Source organism: Schistocerca americana, chromosome 7 (assembly GCF_021461395.2).
Source record: "Schistocerca americana isolate TAMUIC-IGC-003095 chromosome 7, iqSchAmer2.1, whole genome shotgun sequence".
Taxonomy (NCBI): Eukaryota; Metazoa; Arthropoda; class Insecta; order Orthoptera; family Acrididae; genus Schistocerca; species Schistocerca americana.
The window spans coordinates 565,399,154-565,417,783 of NC_060125.1; the positions used below are offsets into that span (position 1 = coordinate 565,399,154).

Genomic DNA, 18,630 nt, shown 5'->3' on the forward strand with positions numbered 1-18,630 from the left:
AATGGAGGCGGTACAATTGGACAGCGATCCGCCTTCACCAACATGCATAAGCAATTCATTAATAGTTTATATATTAATATATATTTTTAATTACACAAAACTAATGATAAAATAAATTGCATGGCGCGAGATTCGATCCGGTGACCTTCGGATTACGAACCCGAGTGCTTACCGCTGCGCCACGACGCTGTATAAAATTAATAATCGTAGAGAGTATTTCACCGCAACGGTTTCTTTTAACTGTCGATTTTCTCGACAACGGCTGAGAAGTGCATCTTGGTGCTTTGTCACATTACACCTCTGGCCATGAGCTTTTATTATGCGCAGTATGAATCGAATCTGAATTTCACAATTGGCGGCCTCCCCTTGTAAGTGGACTACGCCTGTCAATATAGACTAACCGACTTGCGTCCGCACTTCCACACTTCCACACCTGACCTACTGCCGAGGGCAAAAGAAAGCATTAATGGTTTGCTCTTGTCGTGTGTGAATGGAGGTGTTACCCACACTAAGAACATACAGTTCGTAACATCTCTAATTATGAGTCTGCGAATGACGCAAATACTGATGTAATGTTGTCCGAAGCACCACCTTCAATCAACAGTAGAAATATTTACACTGATACATGTTGCGCCCCCTACACTTCCCTTACGGCATTTCGTGCCCACAGCGTCTCTAGGTGGCGTTCGCACTCACGGTGGAGAGTGGGCATAGTGTTGTGGCTCAATCGTCATATGTTGTGTATTTATAGTGAGAAATCATACTTCTACAAATCTTGAATAATTTTAGATTCTTAGTGCCGAAGCAGCAGGAATACTAATTAGTAATTCCTGTATAAAATGGCACATCCACTCAAAGTGATACAATATAATCCTGATAGATTTAAAGGCCTAGGCATAGGGCTCTTGGGATACATTATTACAGTTGTAGCAAATATATTCAATCTGTGTAATGTTTCATGAATGCAGATGTTTAATTTGTTGTAAATGCAATATGAATTATAAAATCAGCACTCGATAACGCGGCTACAAAGTTAATTTGTAGAAACAGCGACTATTAAGTAAATAAATAAGATGGCTAAGCCCTCTGCATACCTATTCGGTTAACCAAGAAACTTTCACCTACAAGTAAATTAAAGCGCATTACACAAGAAATGAATTCAGAGTTTCACCACGCATGCCTTTCCTAGTGCACTCACGTCTATAAAATATGAAGTCTCTATGATTACTTACCACTTTACGATACCTGCTCCCGTCCATACGTCGCCCGCGACATGCCTATTTGCATAGGTAAGTGTGAATGTTGTATTTTAAATGTAACTTATGGTATAAGAGACCAGTGCTTAATTTTTAAAATTTTAGGTGCCCGAACACACCTTTTCAACCATACAAGGCTCCTTACACCATCCCCTCTACCTTCCCATGCGACAAAAAATTCGTCGTTTAGAAACTCATGATAAAACTTACAACGGGAAATCATTCACTGCAGAAACTGTTTTGAAATTTAGGTTTTTAAAACATAGTTTCTTGTAATCAAAATAGTAAAATCACAAGATTTAATAGAAATGACAGGTGCTACCGTCTGTCCCTGAAGCAGTGTAACTTTGCTCTCTAGTTCCGTTCCATGCATATCGGCACAAGTCGGTAGTCTTCAGGACTATGACATCATGTCCTTAAGTGCTGTCATTCGCAACATTCAAACAGTTTCAATCTAGCTGCCCGGTGAACACATAGTCAAGATTAATTAATAAAGCATTTAGCGATGAATGACGATGAAGATATTAGTAGCCAATCGGGGTTACGTACATTCCCGACTTCCCGAAGAGATAGGAAAAACAAAACACGGTATGACATGGGACAATGAGTTAGATGATTAGTAAATGCCTTAAATGCCATTTGTCTTCTACTCACTGAGCGGTATTACAAATGGATTGATTTAAGTTCATATGAATTACTAAAAATACGTTCTCTGCCTCGTGATGGCTGGGTGTTGTGTGCTGTCCTTAGGTTAGTTAGGTTTAAGTAGTTCTAAGTTCTAGGGGACTGATGACCATGGATGTTAAGTCCCATAGTGCTCAGAGGCATTTGAATTAAAAATACGAAGCGCAGCTTATCCTGGTTATTATGTAGTTGCTGGCAGTGGTAAACAAAAGACAGTCGACAAGAAGGTTAACGTTATGTACGATCACAACTATGGTTCAAATGGCTCTGAGCACTATGGGACTTAGCATCTGAGGTCATCAGTCCCCTAGAACTTAGAACTACTTAAACCTAACTAACCAAAGGACATCACACACATCCATGCCCGAGGCAGGATTCGAACCTGCGAGCGTAGCGGTGGCGCGGTTCCAGACTGAAGCGCCTAGAACCGCTCGGCCACCACGGCCGGCCGATCACAACTATGGAACGATACTCAGCGTTTATAGTTACGTGACGATTACTGCACGTGTACTGTTTTAAAACTCCGATGTCGACTGGTTCCAATGAATTAAAAAACGAAATGGAAGAGAAAGAAAGGAAATTCTCTGGGAGAGGTAGGAACACAAGTCCGTTGCGTTCCGGCCGAAATTCAGTTCTTTAACAGACTATTATAATATCTCGAAGAGTTTAATATTCGATATGGAACTCAATCAGACAGCCGAACGTGTTAGCAGGTCACTTCCATGATTCGCGGAAGCGAGCCTGGCTTGGATCAAATCCACAGCACCCGTTAATGACGAGGGTTGGTGAGCAGACCAGCCAGGACATAGTTCTGTGACGATTTCTCACATTCATCTAGGTGAATACAGGGTTGGGACCCCCGTCCGACCTCAAATACGCACTACGTAATCATTTAAAACACATTATCACATTTGACCATGAGGTTTACAGTAGACGCAGACAGATAGGTGCATAAATTCCTTTCCAGGGGTAGTGATTGCGTCAGAAGGGCATCTGGCAACCACTTGTCACTAGCGTTACCAAAACCCGTATAACAATACCGACGCCGTAGTGAAACGGCGAAAGGGAAAAGAGAGAGACGAAGAAAAAGAATGCCCGCTCCGATCGTTGATGGGGAGAGATGGGATCGAAGACGGAGTCGCATACAGATCATCCCCTGAGACAGCATCAAGGGCGACAATGCATTCAGTGTCCCCATCCAATATCCGACACATGAAACACGATCGCACTACAGGTTTCAAAATTTGATTCGTAACGTAGGGCCATTGTCTGGTGACGAAGAACTTTCGAACGTACTCTCCTTCCCCTGGCCAAAAGAACACATTACAAATTACTTCTAGCATCTGGAGTTAACACTCTGACCTCATATCGAGCGTGACAGCGCTAGTTAGAACTCTCATATAATTAGGCTGATAATTATGAGAAGATTTTCGTAGTTATCTCCACAGATTCTGTGAGTGGCCTAGAGAGTATGAGATTATAAGCTCAAGCGTGCATAGGACTGTAACTAGTCTGTCCAAGAATTCAACTATTGCTTCTTTCTTTCGATGACTTGTATATGTGAAAAATGCCAAATTGAGTCTAGGTGTGCAGTCCACGTGAAATTATCAGTCCGCTTGTAACTGTTTGGGTAATTCCATTGAGAGTTCGGTAACAGACAAGAGCATATACCCCCAATAGGACCACACTTAATAAAGCAGCGAGTTGTTCAAAGCAACTTTGAGGTTTCATGGTAGCGGTCGTTCTTAGCAAATGTAAATGGAAATGTCGTGTGGCTAGGGCCTCCCGTCGGGTAGACCGTTCGCCTGGTGCAGGTCTTTCGATTTGACGCCACTTCGGCGACCTGCGCGTCGATGGGGATGAAATGATGATGATTAGGACAACACAACACCCAGTCCCCGAGCGGAGAAAATCTCCAACCCAGCCGGGAATCGAACCCGGGCCCTTAGGATTGACAGTCTGTCACGCTGACCACTCAGCTACCGGGGCGGACTGTCGTTCTTAGCGAATCCAATGAAATAAACGGAAAACTTAACAATAATATATGTCTTTTTATCTTTTGCATAGCGTTTTTAAAATGACAATGTACGTTTCTAAATCGTAGCTCTACGATCAGGATTTCAGTTGTTATACTCGATCGCCGCAGTAATGTAATCATGACCTGTGTTGGACTACAACGTGCGGCAAACACTCACACATGGCAGGTGGCAGCATTAGTAGTGAAGGTTGTATAAAGCGTATGGGTGGACTCGGAAAAAGAGTCTAGTCTGCATAGCGGAAACGGTGGCGTTTATCTGATGTTCAAAGGGGTACGATTATTGGCTGTCGGGCCAAGGATGGAAGCATTTCCGGAACGGGTAAGTTTGTGAACTACTCGCATGGCTCCATGGGTAAAGCTCACTGGTAAAGGGCTAAATGGCACTATCCAAAACCGGGGCCAAGGCCACTGTGGTGTTTCACACGCCATAGATGACAGAGGTGAACGGCGGCTGCGGAGCATCGTCGAGCAACTGACCGCCCAGTCAGGCCACCAACCTAGGGGCTACAACCATTGTCTCCTTAACGACATTTCAGCGAACTTTGCTGCTAGGGACCTCTGCAGCAGGCGCGTGGTTCATGGACTAATGCTGACTCCTGTTCATCGGCGTCGAAGCCTGGAAACTGCACTCCAGTACCGCAACTGGACGTTGGCTGATTGACGACAGGGGGCCTTTTCAAATGAATCACGTTTTATGCTCCATCGGACACATAGCCGTTGAACAGTCGGAAAGCCGGTCGCAGTGGCCGAGCACTTCTAGGCGCTTCAGTCTGGAACCGCGCGACCGATAGTGCTCAGAGCCATTTGAACCATTTGAACAGTCGGAAGGGTCAGGCCGGAAGAGGGAGCATTATGGTGTGAGGGATGTGGCGGTGGCGTTGCTCCACAGTGTAGGTAGGCTACCTTCCACCACTTCACTGAGTCTCTTCTTGCACTTCTCGCAGCGGTTCGCGCTGCAGAAGTTGGTTATTCAGGCTACTGACAGGTGATCACATTAATGTGACCGGACGGTGTATAAGGACATGCCATACGATGTCAACGCACCAGAATCACTTATCTGTGGGAGATGGGGTGCATTCTTAACTGCATTTTGCAAAATTGTCGAGGAATTTATATAGAAATACGGAAGAATACCTGTATACTTATATTAAAACTTAGAGAATACCTGCGACTTTTTATGACATGACAGTAAAGTAGCTCCCCTATATTGTTTACCTTGTTGTATTAATATATAATTTTAATGATCTTATTATTAACATTACCAACGTTAGAGTTGACTACATCTACAAGTTAAATGAAGCTCTCAACATATTAATCAGCTTTTGAGTAACATAAAATTTCTGTGCACATGTCACGGATAAAATGACTGGGATACTTTCACTAGTGGAACACGAACAAGTAGTGCCATTCGTGATATTTACGGAGAACACTTATGAGGATACTTGTTGGTACCGCAGGGGTTTTGGATGAGATTTGTCGATGTGTGTTTTCCTTATTTTTTACAAAATCGTTTTGTTGACTGATTTGATGCAGTGCTTCCTTTCTGTTCTTTGCCAATCCCTTCATCTCTGCACATATGGTACACGGGACGCCCTCGATACCGCATGTCTTCTTTTATAAAAGACGCACACGTGTCTTTAGTACCTGTCAACTTCTTCTGATAGCGCCACTCGCAAACGAGAGGGTGGTACTCTGGCACTTCTGATCTCGAGGCGTCAGCAGACATAATTACGGCGCACAAGGCGACAGTGTGGAGGCATCAAAGCTGGCGACGCCGACGGCGGCCGCTGCAACAACAAACGACGGCGCGCGCATTTTTACCGCAGCGCCGCCCGGCCTGGTCTGGAGACCGAAGCCTTAGGCCCCCTGTGGCGCCTGCCGCCGGGGTGGGGTGGGGTGGCCATCTCTCTGCCAGAGCTGATCGGCCATCCAAGACTCGTGTCCGTGAACCAGCTGTGCAGAGTCGCCGTATAAGACTAATGACGAAATACTTTTTAGGCTAGAAAAGTGGAAATAACCATTTGACGTGGGACTGCACTAAATACTGAAGACAGCAAACAATATCACGTCGAAAATTAAACCAGTTAAAGGCTGTTTTACCTGTAGAGTTGGGGTATAAGTTCTTAGCGTTGCTCCGTAAGTTAGTACAACAACAGATACACATAACAGAGACTTTTGCCGTCAATAATATATTCTCCCACACTATTTACTAATCTCTACGGACGCTGGGGTAACTTTTTGATTCCGCCAATGTAGATAGCACGTGGTTCTAGGGCGACGAACTTATCTAGCCATGTTCGGAGCGCATTTTCATCCGGAAAGGAAATTCCTTGAAGGTTGAAACTTCCTGGCAGATTAAAACTGTGTGCCCGACCGAGACTCGAACTCGGGACCTTTGCCTTTCGCGGGCAAGTGCTCCACCAGGTGGTAGAGCACTTGCCCGCGAAAGCAAAGGTCCCGAGTTCGAGTCTCAGCCGGACACACAGTTTTAATCTGCCAGGAAGTTTCATATCAGCGCACACTCCGCTGCAGAGTGAAAATCTCATTCCTTGAAGGTTGTTCAATAGAGAGCGGGAAAAATGAAAAACTGAGGGGGGAAATACAGGTGGATAAGGAGCCTGCAGAATGGCTTCCCAACCCAATTCCTGTATAGTGTTTTTGTCAGTCTAGCAGAAAGCACGAGGTCGTTATCGTGGAGTGGCATCACGTCCCGCAGTCTTCCTGGTCGTTGTTCTTGAACTGAATCTGCAAGACGTCTCAGTTGTCGGCAATGACCCTGAACAGTGATGGTTAACCCTCGGGGAAGCAATTTGTTGTACAACACACCGTCACTGTTCCAACAGATGCATAACTTTGTCTTTTGTGGATACTTATAGGTATTTGCAACCGGAGGTGCTGCTTTTTTTGGGCTCAACCATTCTTTTTTTTTCCTTATCTTACCTAAGGAAATCATTTCTCGTCACCAGTAACGATACAGGATAGGAATAGTGGGTGTTGTTAACGAGCCAATTGATGACGAGCAAGCAAAGTTGCACTTATGGCTACTCGCTGATTTTTATGATTTTGGCTTAGAGCATGTGGTACTCACACATCCGAACCCCATTGCACGCAAATGTCGCACAATGATGGAATGATCGAAGTTTATTACATTTTACAGTTTTCGTGTTCACTATCGCGAATCATTTTAGATTGTTAAATGATCTTCATCAAACCACGAAAGTCTTTGTTATGGCGTAAAGTCAAGTGCCGGCACGCCATTCGGGAACGATAGAGAAGAGATGGATGTGAGAAGGTGTCAGCCAATATCAGACTCACCGACCCGTCTCCAAGACGACAACGGCACAGCAGCGGCCCCTATGCTAAAATAAGTAGCACGGCCGACAGATTGCCCCAGAGTTCTACAGCAGGTTCAAGACAAGCAACTTGGATAGAAGCGTCAACTCTAATCACTTGCTTGCAATGTCTATGCACCACGGACATGGGAATAATTATACTGAAAAGATTTCTTATTTTGTCCGTCGCTCTTTGTTTGCGATAAATCTGTGGAACACAAAGTTAAGTACTGTATTTTTTTCATTTTATAATAATACTCATTAATACGAGTTGTTTGAATGTTGTCTATTGACCGAGAAAGCATGTTTCCTACACACCCCTTATTTGACAACTAGGCTGGATTTAATAGCCTTCCTGAGCGTGAGAGTCACTAATGTCTAAATCACTAATGTCAAAACGAACCTCGTTAAAACGAGAAAGCAATTTTCTTGTAGTGCACTGCCTAAGGCATTATCCCCGTACACGATGCAAATGTTTCTGGCTGTCTACGCTGCTGTCATACCTCTACTGAACTCAAACAGAAGAATATGTCGGAAATGTTCCGCTTTCCCCTCCAGGCACTCCATTTTATAACGTCCACAGCTCTTCTCACTATCTACAAATAACAAAAATGGTTCAAATGGCTCTGAGCACTATGAGACTTAACATCGGAGGTCGTCAGTCCCCTAGAACTTAGAACTACTTAAACCTAACTAACCTGAGGACATCACAAGCATCCATGTCCGAGGCAGGATTCGAACCTGCGATCTTAGCGGTCACGCGGTTCCAGACTGATACAAATAACAGAATGACAGTATGTATATTCAAACAGCAAAAGTAAACTACAAATAAAATAATCAACAGTCGATAAATAGACCCACAGCAACTGGAATACCAAGAAGCAAAACAAAAACGCTACGAACTTACGCACCAACCTAATACATATATTGCAACCCTTTCGCTTGCGAATGCCAGAAGTTCTAATTGAGCCGTCCGCGGGTAGCTTGCAGCAAATCGTTTTTGTGATGGATCTTGCTGCATCTTCTACATCCTTCGTTGGTTCAATTGTTCCCTCGAAGCTTCCCGTCAGAAGGTTTCTTGCGCAGAGAGCGGGAGGCCATTTGGAGCCGTGCGCGTTGTTGCAGCGATTGGATTGGCTGGTGGCTGAGGCGCCGGGAGTGACATGGAGTGTTGTGGCAGTCGGCTGCGGTGCGTTCAATGTAGCTTTCACTTGAGTAACAACGTGGGCCGCTTTGCGATTGCTAGACGCATGTACATCTCGAAGGGCTGTGAATTAGTCAAGGAGTTGCTTAGTATTCTGAAATTCTGTGGCGCTGTATGTTATGGAGCTCGCTATCCGCTGATGACATTGTAGCAGAATATTACGCGAATATTATCCATTCTTCTTCACGCTGGTAGCCTGTGACCACAATGTTATTTCTAGTTGGACTTGGGAGCTGAGCTATGGTGCAATAGCTTTCTTCTTCTGGTTCCTCCAGAAACCAGTAAAAATTATTGTGCTTTTTATGCTATTGCCCCGCCCTGGTTACATCTGAAGGCCTAGTAATGTGTTTTCCTCTCCTGTCAAGTTTTGAATAGTGTCTTGACCAAAAGGCGGTCGCTATTTGTTAAGTTATAAATCAGTATCTATGGTGTGTAAGAGATATTGTTGTGTCTAGACAAGACAGCCTAGACACAATGAGAGGAAGCCGAAAGGCACGCGCGAAGCTAAAGTAGGATGGCGTGAGGTCTGAAACAGGATACGTAATGAATGCTATAAAGAAAAGTACGTAGCTTCTGGAATACTTAACTTTAATCCATCCTTTTGGTACATCTGGAGATTGTGGCGATACAAGTGAGACTCTTTAGATACATGCAATGTTACTAATGGCGCCTTGCTAGGTCGTAGCCATTGACTTAGCTGAAAGCTATTCTAACTATCTGCTCTGCAAATGAGCGAGGCTTCAACAGTGTGCATCGCTAGCTACGTCGTCCGTACAACTGGGGCGAGTGCTAGTCCGTATCTCGAGACCTGCCTTGTGGTGGCGCTCGGTCTGCGATCACACAGTGGCGACACGCGGGTCCGACATGTACTAATGGACCGCGGCCGATTTAAAACTACCACCTAGCAAGTGTGGTGTCTGGCGGTGACACCACAGATATCACTAATTCGGTCCTTGTTTACGGTATAAATGCTTTTCCTGATGTGTTACGAATGTGGGTTGCTTGTGGTAACAAACTTATGTTTCAGGTACTTCAGTCCAAATTTTCTCTTCTGTTTAAAGCGTTTTAAAGGGTAAATTGGTGACTGCCATTAGACAGTAGGGCTTTTACCTCTCTGTTACTATTTGGAGCTGGGTTTTTATGTTACGCAGCCAGTTTTTTTTAAATTTTTCTTCCCGTTGTAAGAAAGTCAATTATAGTTATTACTTCACTATTCGAATTCTGCGTTCTGTGGTGACTATTATTTGCAATAATTTGTTATTTAGTCCCAAACTGTAATTACTGTTCCTGAACTGTCTGACTGAACCGCGTGCCTTGTATTATAGTAAATTGGTTCCTAAAGATAGATAACATTCTTGAAAGAATGTACTCAGGCTTAGAATTTTAAGAGATGATTACTATTTGAAGTTATGTAATTACTGTTGTGTATTGTTTTTTTTTTATTTGTTCGCTGCATTGAACTTTGGCATAACGCCATTTACTAACTTCCGTAATTTATATTACAGTTGCAAATTCATATTAGCTTGATAAGGTAGAGGCATTGTAACTGAATTAGGTGAAAATTTCGCAAGCACAGCTGCAGTGCTCAGTTCAAGGCTTAACTTCAGTATCAAGTGGATCTGTAATTTCCTGTTCTTATCTATAGTCTTTGAAACTCATTTGAGTTTTGGTACCTTCTCCTTTCCTTAGCTATAGTCAGTGAGCAAAATTCCTGGTTATGTCCTGGTTTCATGTGGATCACCATCAAATTGTTAAAGTGTTATTGCTTGTGGCATGATGCTGTCAGAAATTATAATATGAACTATACAGCATGTGTTATTCATTCTGTTAAAATTAAAATTAGATTTCTGGGTTTTACTATTGAAGTTTGAATTTCTGTGTAATCAATTATTTTAAGAAAAATATGCAATGTAATTTTGGCCCAGCACCTTACTAATTCCTCCCCCCTCCTATCACTTCACTAATATCATAGAAAACTACTTAAAACTGACGTCAGTATAATGAAAGGCATTTGTTAGAAACGGTCTTTCACGTTGAATGTCACTAAGCGAGTTGTAGATCGCTAGCAAGATGCAAAGACTATCTATGCACTGTTCTCGTCTGCTAGGAGACTCATATCTGTGGGTCCGTAATAAGAGCACATTTGTATGGTATACTCAGAGACGGAACCGTACTGATCAATCAAGTGACCGGGCTGTTAAGACTTAAATAAGCTTGGCAGTGACGTGTGGAGGGGGGAGGGGGCAGAGAAGCTACTGTAACTTTAAAGTTACTGAGAAGTGACGTCAAAATACTTGTCTTCCACAAAACTCGACATGAGCCTAAAAATTGACCGCAGACGACAGATGAAGAACTTTGGAGACGCCATACTGGATTTCGTCGTTTTTACTTACTTACTGGGTATGTGTGCTGTCACGAGCACTTCACTGTAGTACGAGGGCTATTCAGAAAGTAAGGTCCCATCAAGCGCGAAAAGAAAACCACAATGAAAATCTTTGCACATATGTGTTGAGTAGTGTCTCTAGCACTCCTGTCGATCTCATCACGTCACTCTTTACGGTTCTGAGCGCACAGTGAGCACGTTAAGGTGCCCAGAAAATAGTGTCTCCCGCCAAGTATGAGTAGGTGTGAGAGATTTCGCCTGATGTCATGCAGCCCACATAACGTAACTGTCATGCGTTTCCTTCTTTATGACAATTCTCGGCCGCACGCTATCAGGGCAATGAGGACGCTCCCGCAGCATTTTCGATGGAAAGTGTTTGGTCATTCACCATACAGCCCGGACGTGGCTCTCTCATTTTAATCTCTGCCCACATGAAACACTGGCTATGACGACAACTTTCTTGAAAAGACAATGAACTGTGGACCTGCTTAGAGAATTGGCGAAAAGCGCAGGAGGCTCCCTTCTGTGGCGCTGATATACATAGTTTCGTACATTCACTCGGAAATATATGTAATTGCCAGATCTGTGTGACAACATCCGTATTTTAATCAGACTGTAATGTATACTTCATAACAAATATCGTTGTTTATTTTTCTGCCAAAGGAGTTAAAAGCGTTTTTGGCTTCTACATACAGTGCTTCTGGAGTACATGTGCTAATACGACATTACTTACTCAGTTACGGAGAGCACATTATGTTCTGTAAATAAAATTGGATAACAGAATGGATGTTGTACATACCACGGATGATTCAACGTATACAGTACAATTAATTCGAATACGTCATCGGATGTAATTGCCTTTGCGGCCATACCTTGCGCAGTATACTCATCAGTCGGATTAAAAACCGAAAGTCCAGTGAACCCCCCACACCTCAACCAAATTTACTTCCCCACTTCACATGCCTACTTCCGTAAAACTCAGTGCAACGACAACAATTGATAGCAGTCGACAAAAGTGGTGGAAATGTACACGCCATTTTAAAGTCGTTTCACAGTAGGCGTCAAGTGAAATTAGTTTACCTTTCGGAAGGGTAGACAAAAGCATCGCTTCTCTTTCGCTGACCGCTGGAGCCTAGTCGTACACTAGTCTTAGTGTGGACTCTGCGGCAGCAAACACGGTTCATTTGGTTAAGTTCAAAAGTCCTTGTCTCGTGTACTGCTGAGATGGCCATTTCTAGGATGCGACATTCAGGAGTCCGTGGCGAGAGAACGTTAACTGATCTTCCTCATTTCTGTTACATGAGTTAGAACTATACAGATATTTTCTTGTGACCAAGGTTAAGCCTGTTCCGCCGGCCGCGGTGGCCGAGCGGTTCTAGGCGCTTCAGTCCGGAACCGCGCGACTGCTACGGTCGCAGGTTCGAATCCTGCGTCGGGCATGGATGTGTATGATGTCCTTAGGTTAGTTAGGTTTAAGTAGTTCTAAGTTCTAGGGGATTGATGACCTCACCAGTTAAGTCCCATAGTGCTCAGAGCCATTTGAACCATAAGCCTGTTCCGATTGAGACTGTTCTACACACAAGGATTAATGGTAGTCTTTCATTGAGTTATCTGTAGAGATAGTCCATGGTTCACAGTACTTTCACACTTATTTAATACTATCACGGATATCTGAGACTATATGAGCTCTCATGTGGCATCGTAATACCACGTGGTTCCTTGGAGGTCATATGTCATTTTATTACTGAGTTTTCGTGTTTGTTTATTAACTAACAATCGAAAGTTATTTCAAATTATTTTTTATCATGAAGATACTTATAGTCAGTTCCCGTGTGCTCACCTACCCTGTGTCCAAGTTCGTAGTTGATCCGAGCACGGTCCTCTGAGTATATTCTGGCTTCAGCAGAACCACCACATCAATAAACTACCATCGCTAGATTTTTTTCATGCAAAATACAGCAAATATATGGCACGTTTGAGCTGATGAACATGTTGAGAGTGGCCTTGTGATTCATGCTTTTTACTGCTAAGCCATACTAAGTACAGTCTGTGTCTTGCATCGTACACGTTATCTCTATAATGAAGAACGCATTCAAACTTTGAACAACGAATGTCTTAGTCATGCTCTAGCATTACTTGGGCACATCTGCTAGATCCCATTATACAGTATTTTCCGTTGCGTCATGAAATTTCTACCTACTGCACAATGTTTTCGTGAACTGATGTCAGGTCGTGTTGTTTCTCATTCATGGGTCAAAATTCTGTTCGAGAAGTGGAACATTTGTAGAGCATGAATACCGAAGTCAAACCAGTTAGGTACTCAGTTTGAATTTTGATAGGAAGTGGGACGCTTTCAGTATAAGCACGTTGTCGCTTTTATTGTGTATATGCGTTACACGTCGCTTGTCTTGTTGTGGTCTTCAGTCAGAAGACTGGTTTGCTGCAGCTCTCCATGCTGCTCGGTCCTGTGCAAGCCCAGTCATCTTCAGATGACTACTGCAGCCTACAAGCACTTGAACCTGCTACGTCAACCTACGCCATATTAAAGACGTTCAAGTACATGTGATTATTATTATTTCTTTAGACTATATAGGAATCGAAGTAGGCTTCATTTGATATTCTGACAGGAGTCCGTTTTCCTACGAACCAAGATTCTTCACATCAATATCTGTCACTTTTGAATAAGTTTCTGATTCTCTGCTAGAAACGCGCAAAAAATGAAGAATGTTCTGAAGGCAAAGCGGTCATTGTCTTTTTAGTTTTTTTTAGTTTTTTTTTTCTTTTAGGTAATTCTTGATAGACAAGTACCAGATAACTATTTTTTCTGTTTTGTGCAGAAATAAATTTCGTGTTGTGAGAACGTAGGAGCGACCTCTGCGGTTGGTGCGGTTGGCCGTAGCGACTTTAGTCTTCTCTGTTATTTAATACCTGTTTGAATTTTCTTTATGTAGCTATCGTTTTCTTAGTCTGAAGAAGTGTGCTAGGAGATATCTATCAGCTGTTTTCATTCTAGTTTTATAAGAAAATTTCTTTAAGCTTGCAGAGATAAGCTACCGTGTTGCATTTTGACAACTGAAGGTAACACATGTTTTTCTTATGTATAGGGTGATCTACAGTCTCACTTACGATGTCTCATTTCCTACCCTTCTTCCCTCGGCACAGCCTCATTTAATTCAGCTACGTTCTGTTACGACTGTTTTAGTTTCGTTGATGCTCATTTGAGTAGTTTACACACAGGAAACATGCATTCCTCCAATTTGTTCTGCATGTCGTCGCACTGCTGTATTAATTTAGTGCGTATACTACAGTCTTTACGTCTGTGATTGTCGGTGCTCTAATGTAGTTCTGGCCGGCCGAAGTGGCCGTGCGGTTAAAGGCGCTGCAGTCTGGAACCGCAAGAGCGCTACGGTCGCAGGTTCGAATCCTGCCTCGGGCATGGATGTTTGTGATGTTCTTAGGTTAGTTAGGTTTAACTAGTTCTAAGTTCTAGGGGACTAATGACCTCAGCAGTTGAGTCCCATAGTGCTCAGAGCCAATGTAGTTCTGCTGTCTTAATTTGATAAGGACACCACAATATTTACTTCAGTCGAAGTTAGACTTGTACGTTCAACTATTTGTGAACGCCTCCACTTCTTGTTAATGACCATCTTACACTTAAACTGTCATTTACTCAGAGGCCACTGCTTAGTCGGTCATGCAGCTGCAATGAAATATGATGCACATAATTCTAGCAACGTATCGTTTGACTACATAGATACAAACTGTCTCTTGTCACAGCGCCACAGGCCATTGTCACAGCAATCCCAATCTCACAGCAGTGAGTCCCATGCAGCATTTGGCCACAATCAAACTGACTGCGGCCCATCATAGTCATCGGATCTGGACACTCGTGGCTTTTTACTGCTCCTAAGAATGAGAAAGGAATCGTCGTGACGCCTTTTCAAGCCATACAAGAGCTGAAGCAAATATAGACGGATGTACTATAATACATATCTTCCCACGTCATTCAAAACTGTTTTCGTAAATGGATGTAATAGTCGAACAAGTAGTATGTGTGATGGGCATTAATTTGAAGGGGAAGCAATGTCGCCAATGTTTTGTCAAATACAAAAAGTGTAACTGAATAACTATTGTTGATTCTTTTTTGTAGTATCACAGCAAATGTGGTCACAAACTAGAGCAGTAAATCTACCGTAGGCTGCCATAGACTGTCATACGTAATATTAGAGTACGGTCGTTTTTCTAACAAAAAAATGGTTGAAATGGGTCTGAGCACTATGGGACTCAACATCTTAGGTCATAAGTCCCCTAGAACTTAGAACTACTTAAACCTAACTAACCTAAGGACATCACACACACCCATGCCCGAGGCAGGATTCGAACTTGCGACCGTAGCAGTCCTGTGGTTCCGGACTGCAGCGCCAGAACCGCTAGACCACCGCGGCCGGCGTTTTTCTAACAGCTTTGACGAGTTAAGATCGTAACCGAAATTCGTGTACCCCGTTTTGACTGTTTTGATTGCCTCTGTGATTAGCTTCTTATTAGATTCGCCTAAAAACCGGAAAGGGCGAATCGTTAAGAAACCGAGTGAGAATATATTAAGTGACCCCGTACCATGCGGAAATTTTCGTTCTATGAAGTTATCCTGTCTCTTACCGATACTTAATAATAAGCAGTATTTATAGCAGAATTGAAAGAGTCCGTGTTTAATGCAGGTTTTACTCGAAAATTGTTGATTTTTAACGTGAAACAGAGGTACGTTGTAGTAAAAATTTTAAAAGGTGCAGCCGTCCGTGGTGGTCGAGCGGTTCTAGGCGCTACAGTCTGGAACCGCGCGACCGCTACGGTCGTAGGTTCGAATCCTGCCTCGGGCATGGATGTGTGTGTTGTCCTTAGGTTAGTTAGGTTTAAGTAGTTCTAAGGTCTAGGGGACTGATGACCTCAGAAGTTCAGTCCCATAGTGCTCAGAGCCATTTGAACCATTTTTTTTTTAAAAAAGTGCATATTTATCACACAGCGGTAGAAAACCCAATTTTCTCAAAATAAGGTATACTGAAAGCGAAGAAAAAAGAACATCGCTTCCTACTAGTTTATATGAAAATTTTCTGTTATTGTAAAGAAGTTTCGCACGTATCAATAGCAACAGGAAATTCTTGCCTTTGATTATGGTCAAAAACGTTCTACTGAGTACAAAACAGCAATAACTATGTAGATTTTTTCTCTTTGTGCACGTAAACTGTGCTTGCATCGAAAGTAATCGTTTTGGTTACATAACAGCGCTGAAATTAAGCGGGGAGCTAATTTTTATTACCTATAAAATGCAATTTATATTTTTTTAAGGACATAAACTACAAGTACCCTCTGCATGAACACTGAATGAAAAGCGGCTACAATTGTGTGCAAAACAAACAAACAAATACCAAACAGAAGTCTTCGGATCAAAGTTCGTCTCCACGCATTGATTTATGTTTCTTTCCGCCCAATGCAACCAACACTACCTGTAAGCCTACTACTTCCTACGTCATTTATGTACTGTGCCAAAATTATCTACCCCCAGATTTCGTAGAGCGCAGTTATAGCACAAACACATTCACTGAGCTAATGCTAAAACAGTCACTCTTTATTCCGTCTTGGCTGTCTCACTTTGCTAAGAAGTAGCATCTTATGTTATTCTTATTGCCTTCCCGCTTTGTTTCTGACGCCTTCGGATGCAAAGTTTGACAAGACACACTGAGCGCGTTTGGTTGCACTGTCCGACAGGATTCCCAAAGGAATGCGGACGCGCAGTGCATTCGTTCCCCCCTCCTCCGTCCGTTATATACAAGCTTGCTCTAAGCTGTGGGCCTGAAACACTCAGCCAAGGCCGGGTAGTAATCGGAATACCTACTCGCAGCGTAAACAAACGCCGCGTCGCCGCAGCGTTTGTTTTGTGCCGATCGCGGTGCACGGATGAGGGAAGGCGCGCCATAACCGCCCGGAGCAGCGCCAGGCGCAAAACATTGTGCGGCGGCGGCGACGGTGTTTCTAAACATTTACGGCGGCCGGGCAGCGCAAAATCAGGTGATGACGCGCGGCACGACCCCAATAGCGTCCAGGCAGGCGCCGGAAGCGGCGTCGCGACGGTACACGACACGACGCGACAAACCGCAGGCTGGCGACAGGCAATAAGCAAACACACCGCCGAGCCGGCCAACTGCACGGCGGCGATGACACGCTCACCGCTCTGGCACGTCTCGTCACATTACATCTCTCCACGAGACGACCACTGGCCAACGTGCTCTCGTCGTCGACATCGGCCACAGAAGCCGTTACTAAGCTGTCATCATTTGCCGTAACAAGTTGCTTCCACCTGTGTCGAGTCAGTTCCTCCTTGTTACAAGGATCTGGAACACACGCGTTTGAAACTACGTACGGATCGAAAACATCCGGCGTCTCAGAGGGGGCTGCTATCTGTGATGATGCAACAGGACATGGCCGATTCTTCTTGCTACCCACAGAAACCCACTAACAGCTGAGTCACTCGCTGCCTTACAGGCCATTTTGTTATGCTACAGAACTGGAAGTCAACCGAGTTCTAATATGTACTGATTCCGCGAGTGTTCTGTTTTCCTTTGCAAAGGCAGTCCCGACGTAAACTGTAGACTACGGAGTGAAGCACAGCACATCCTAAAGTATCTCATTAGAGCTCAACAGCTCCATAAATCGATTTGTTTACATTGGATAATAGGCCGCAGACTATCACAGGCAGAGAGGGAATTCCTGGCCAAAAGAAGACTACAAGTATTAAACGTAAACCTTAATTTTCGGAAGAAATTTCTGAGAATGTTCGTTTGGAGCACAGCACTGTATGGCAGTGAATCATGTACTGCAGGAAAACGGAATAGAAGAGAATCGAAGCATTTGAGATGTGGTCTACAGAAATATATTGAAAATTAGCTGGACTGATTAGGTAGGAAATGAGCACGTTCTCCTCAGAATTATCGAAGCAAACAACGTATGGAAAACAGTGACAAGAACAAGGCACAAAATGATGTGGCATATATCAGGACATCAGGAAATAACTTCCATGATTTTATTGGAAGGTAAGCACTGCAGCATTCCGTCGGGACCATCCGACCGCCGTGTCATCCTCAGAGGATGGTGCGGGTAGGAGGGGCGTGGGGTCAGCAAACCGCTCTCCCGGTCGTTATGATGGTATTCTTGACCGAAGCCGCTACTAATCGCTCGAGTAGCTCCTCAGTTAGCATCACGAGGCTGAGTGCACCCCGAAAAATGGCAACAGCGCGTGGCGGCCGGGATGGTCACCCATCCAAGTGCCGACCACGCCCGACAGCGCTTAACTTCGGAGATCTCACGGGAACCGGTGTAGCCACTGCGGCTAGGCCGTTGCCAGTGGAAGGTAAAGAGGGTGAAAACTCTAAAGAAAGACAGAGATTGGAATACAAGCTACAAGTAACTGAGGACATAGGATGCAAAGGTTACTCTGCGATGGAGAGGTTGGCACAAGAGAGGATTTCGTGGCGGCCACACCAAAGCAGTCAGAAAATTAGACAAAAAAAAAAAAACTGGATCACATTGGCATAAGGGGAAAAGAATGCGCTGAACAAGATGTAAAACGGTGCAGCAACTTGTAGTAATTACTGAAGACTATCTGCATTTGGTGTTGCAAAAGTATGACCATCGTTGCATAATGAAGATATTGACTTCAAAGGAATTTGATACTGGGCTACCGA

General features: G+C 43.8%; 1 pseudogene; it reads right to left on the bottom strand.

Annotated features, from left to right (window-relative positions):
- Nucleotides 1–18,170: 18,170 nt before the first annotated feature.
- LOC124623520 lies at nucleotides 18,171–18,288 on the bottom strand (annotated as a pseudogene).
- Between the last annotated feature and the right edge of the window lie 342 nt (nucleotides 18,289–18,630).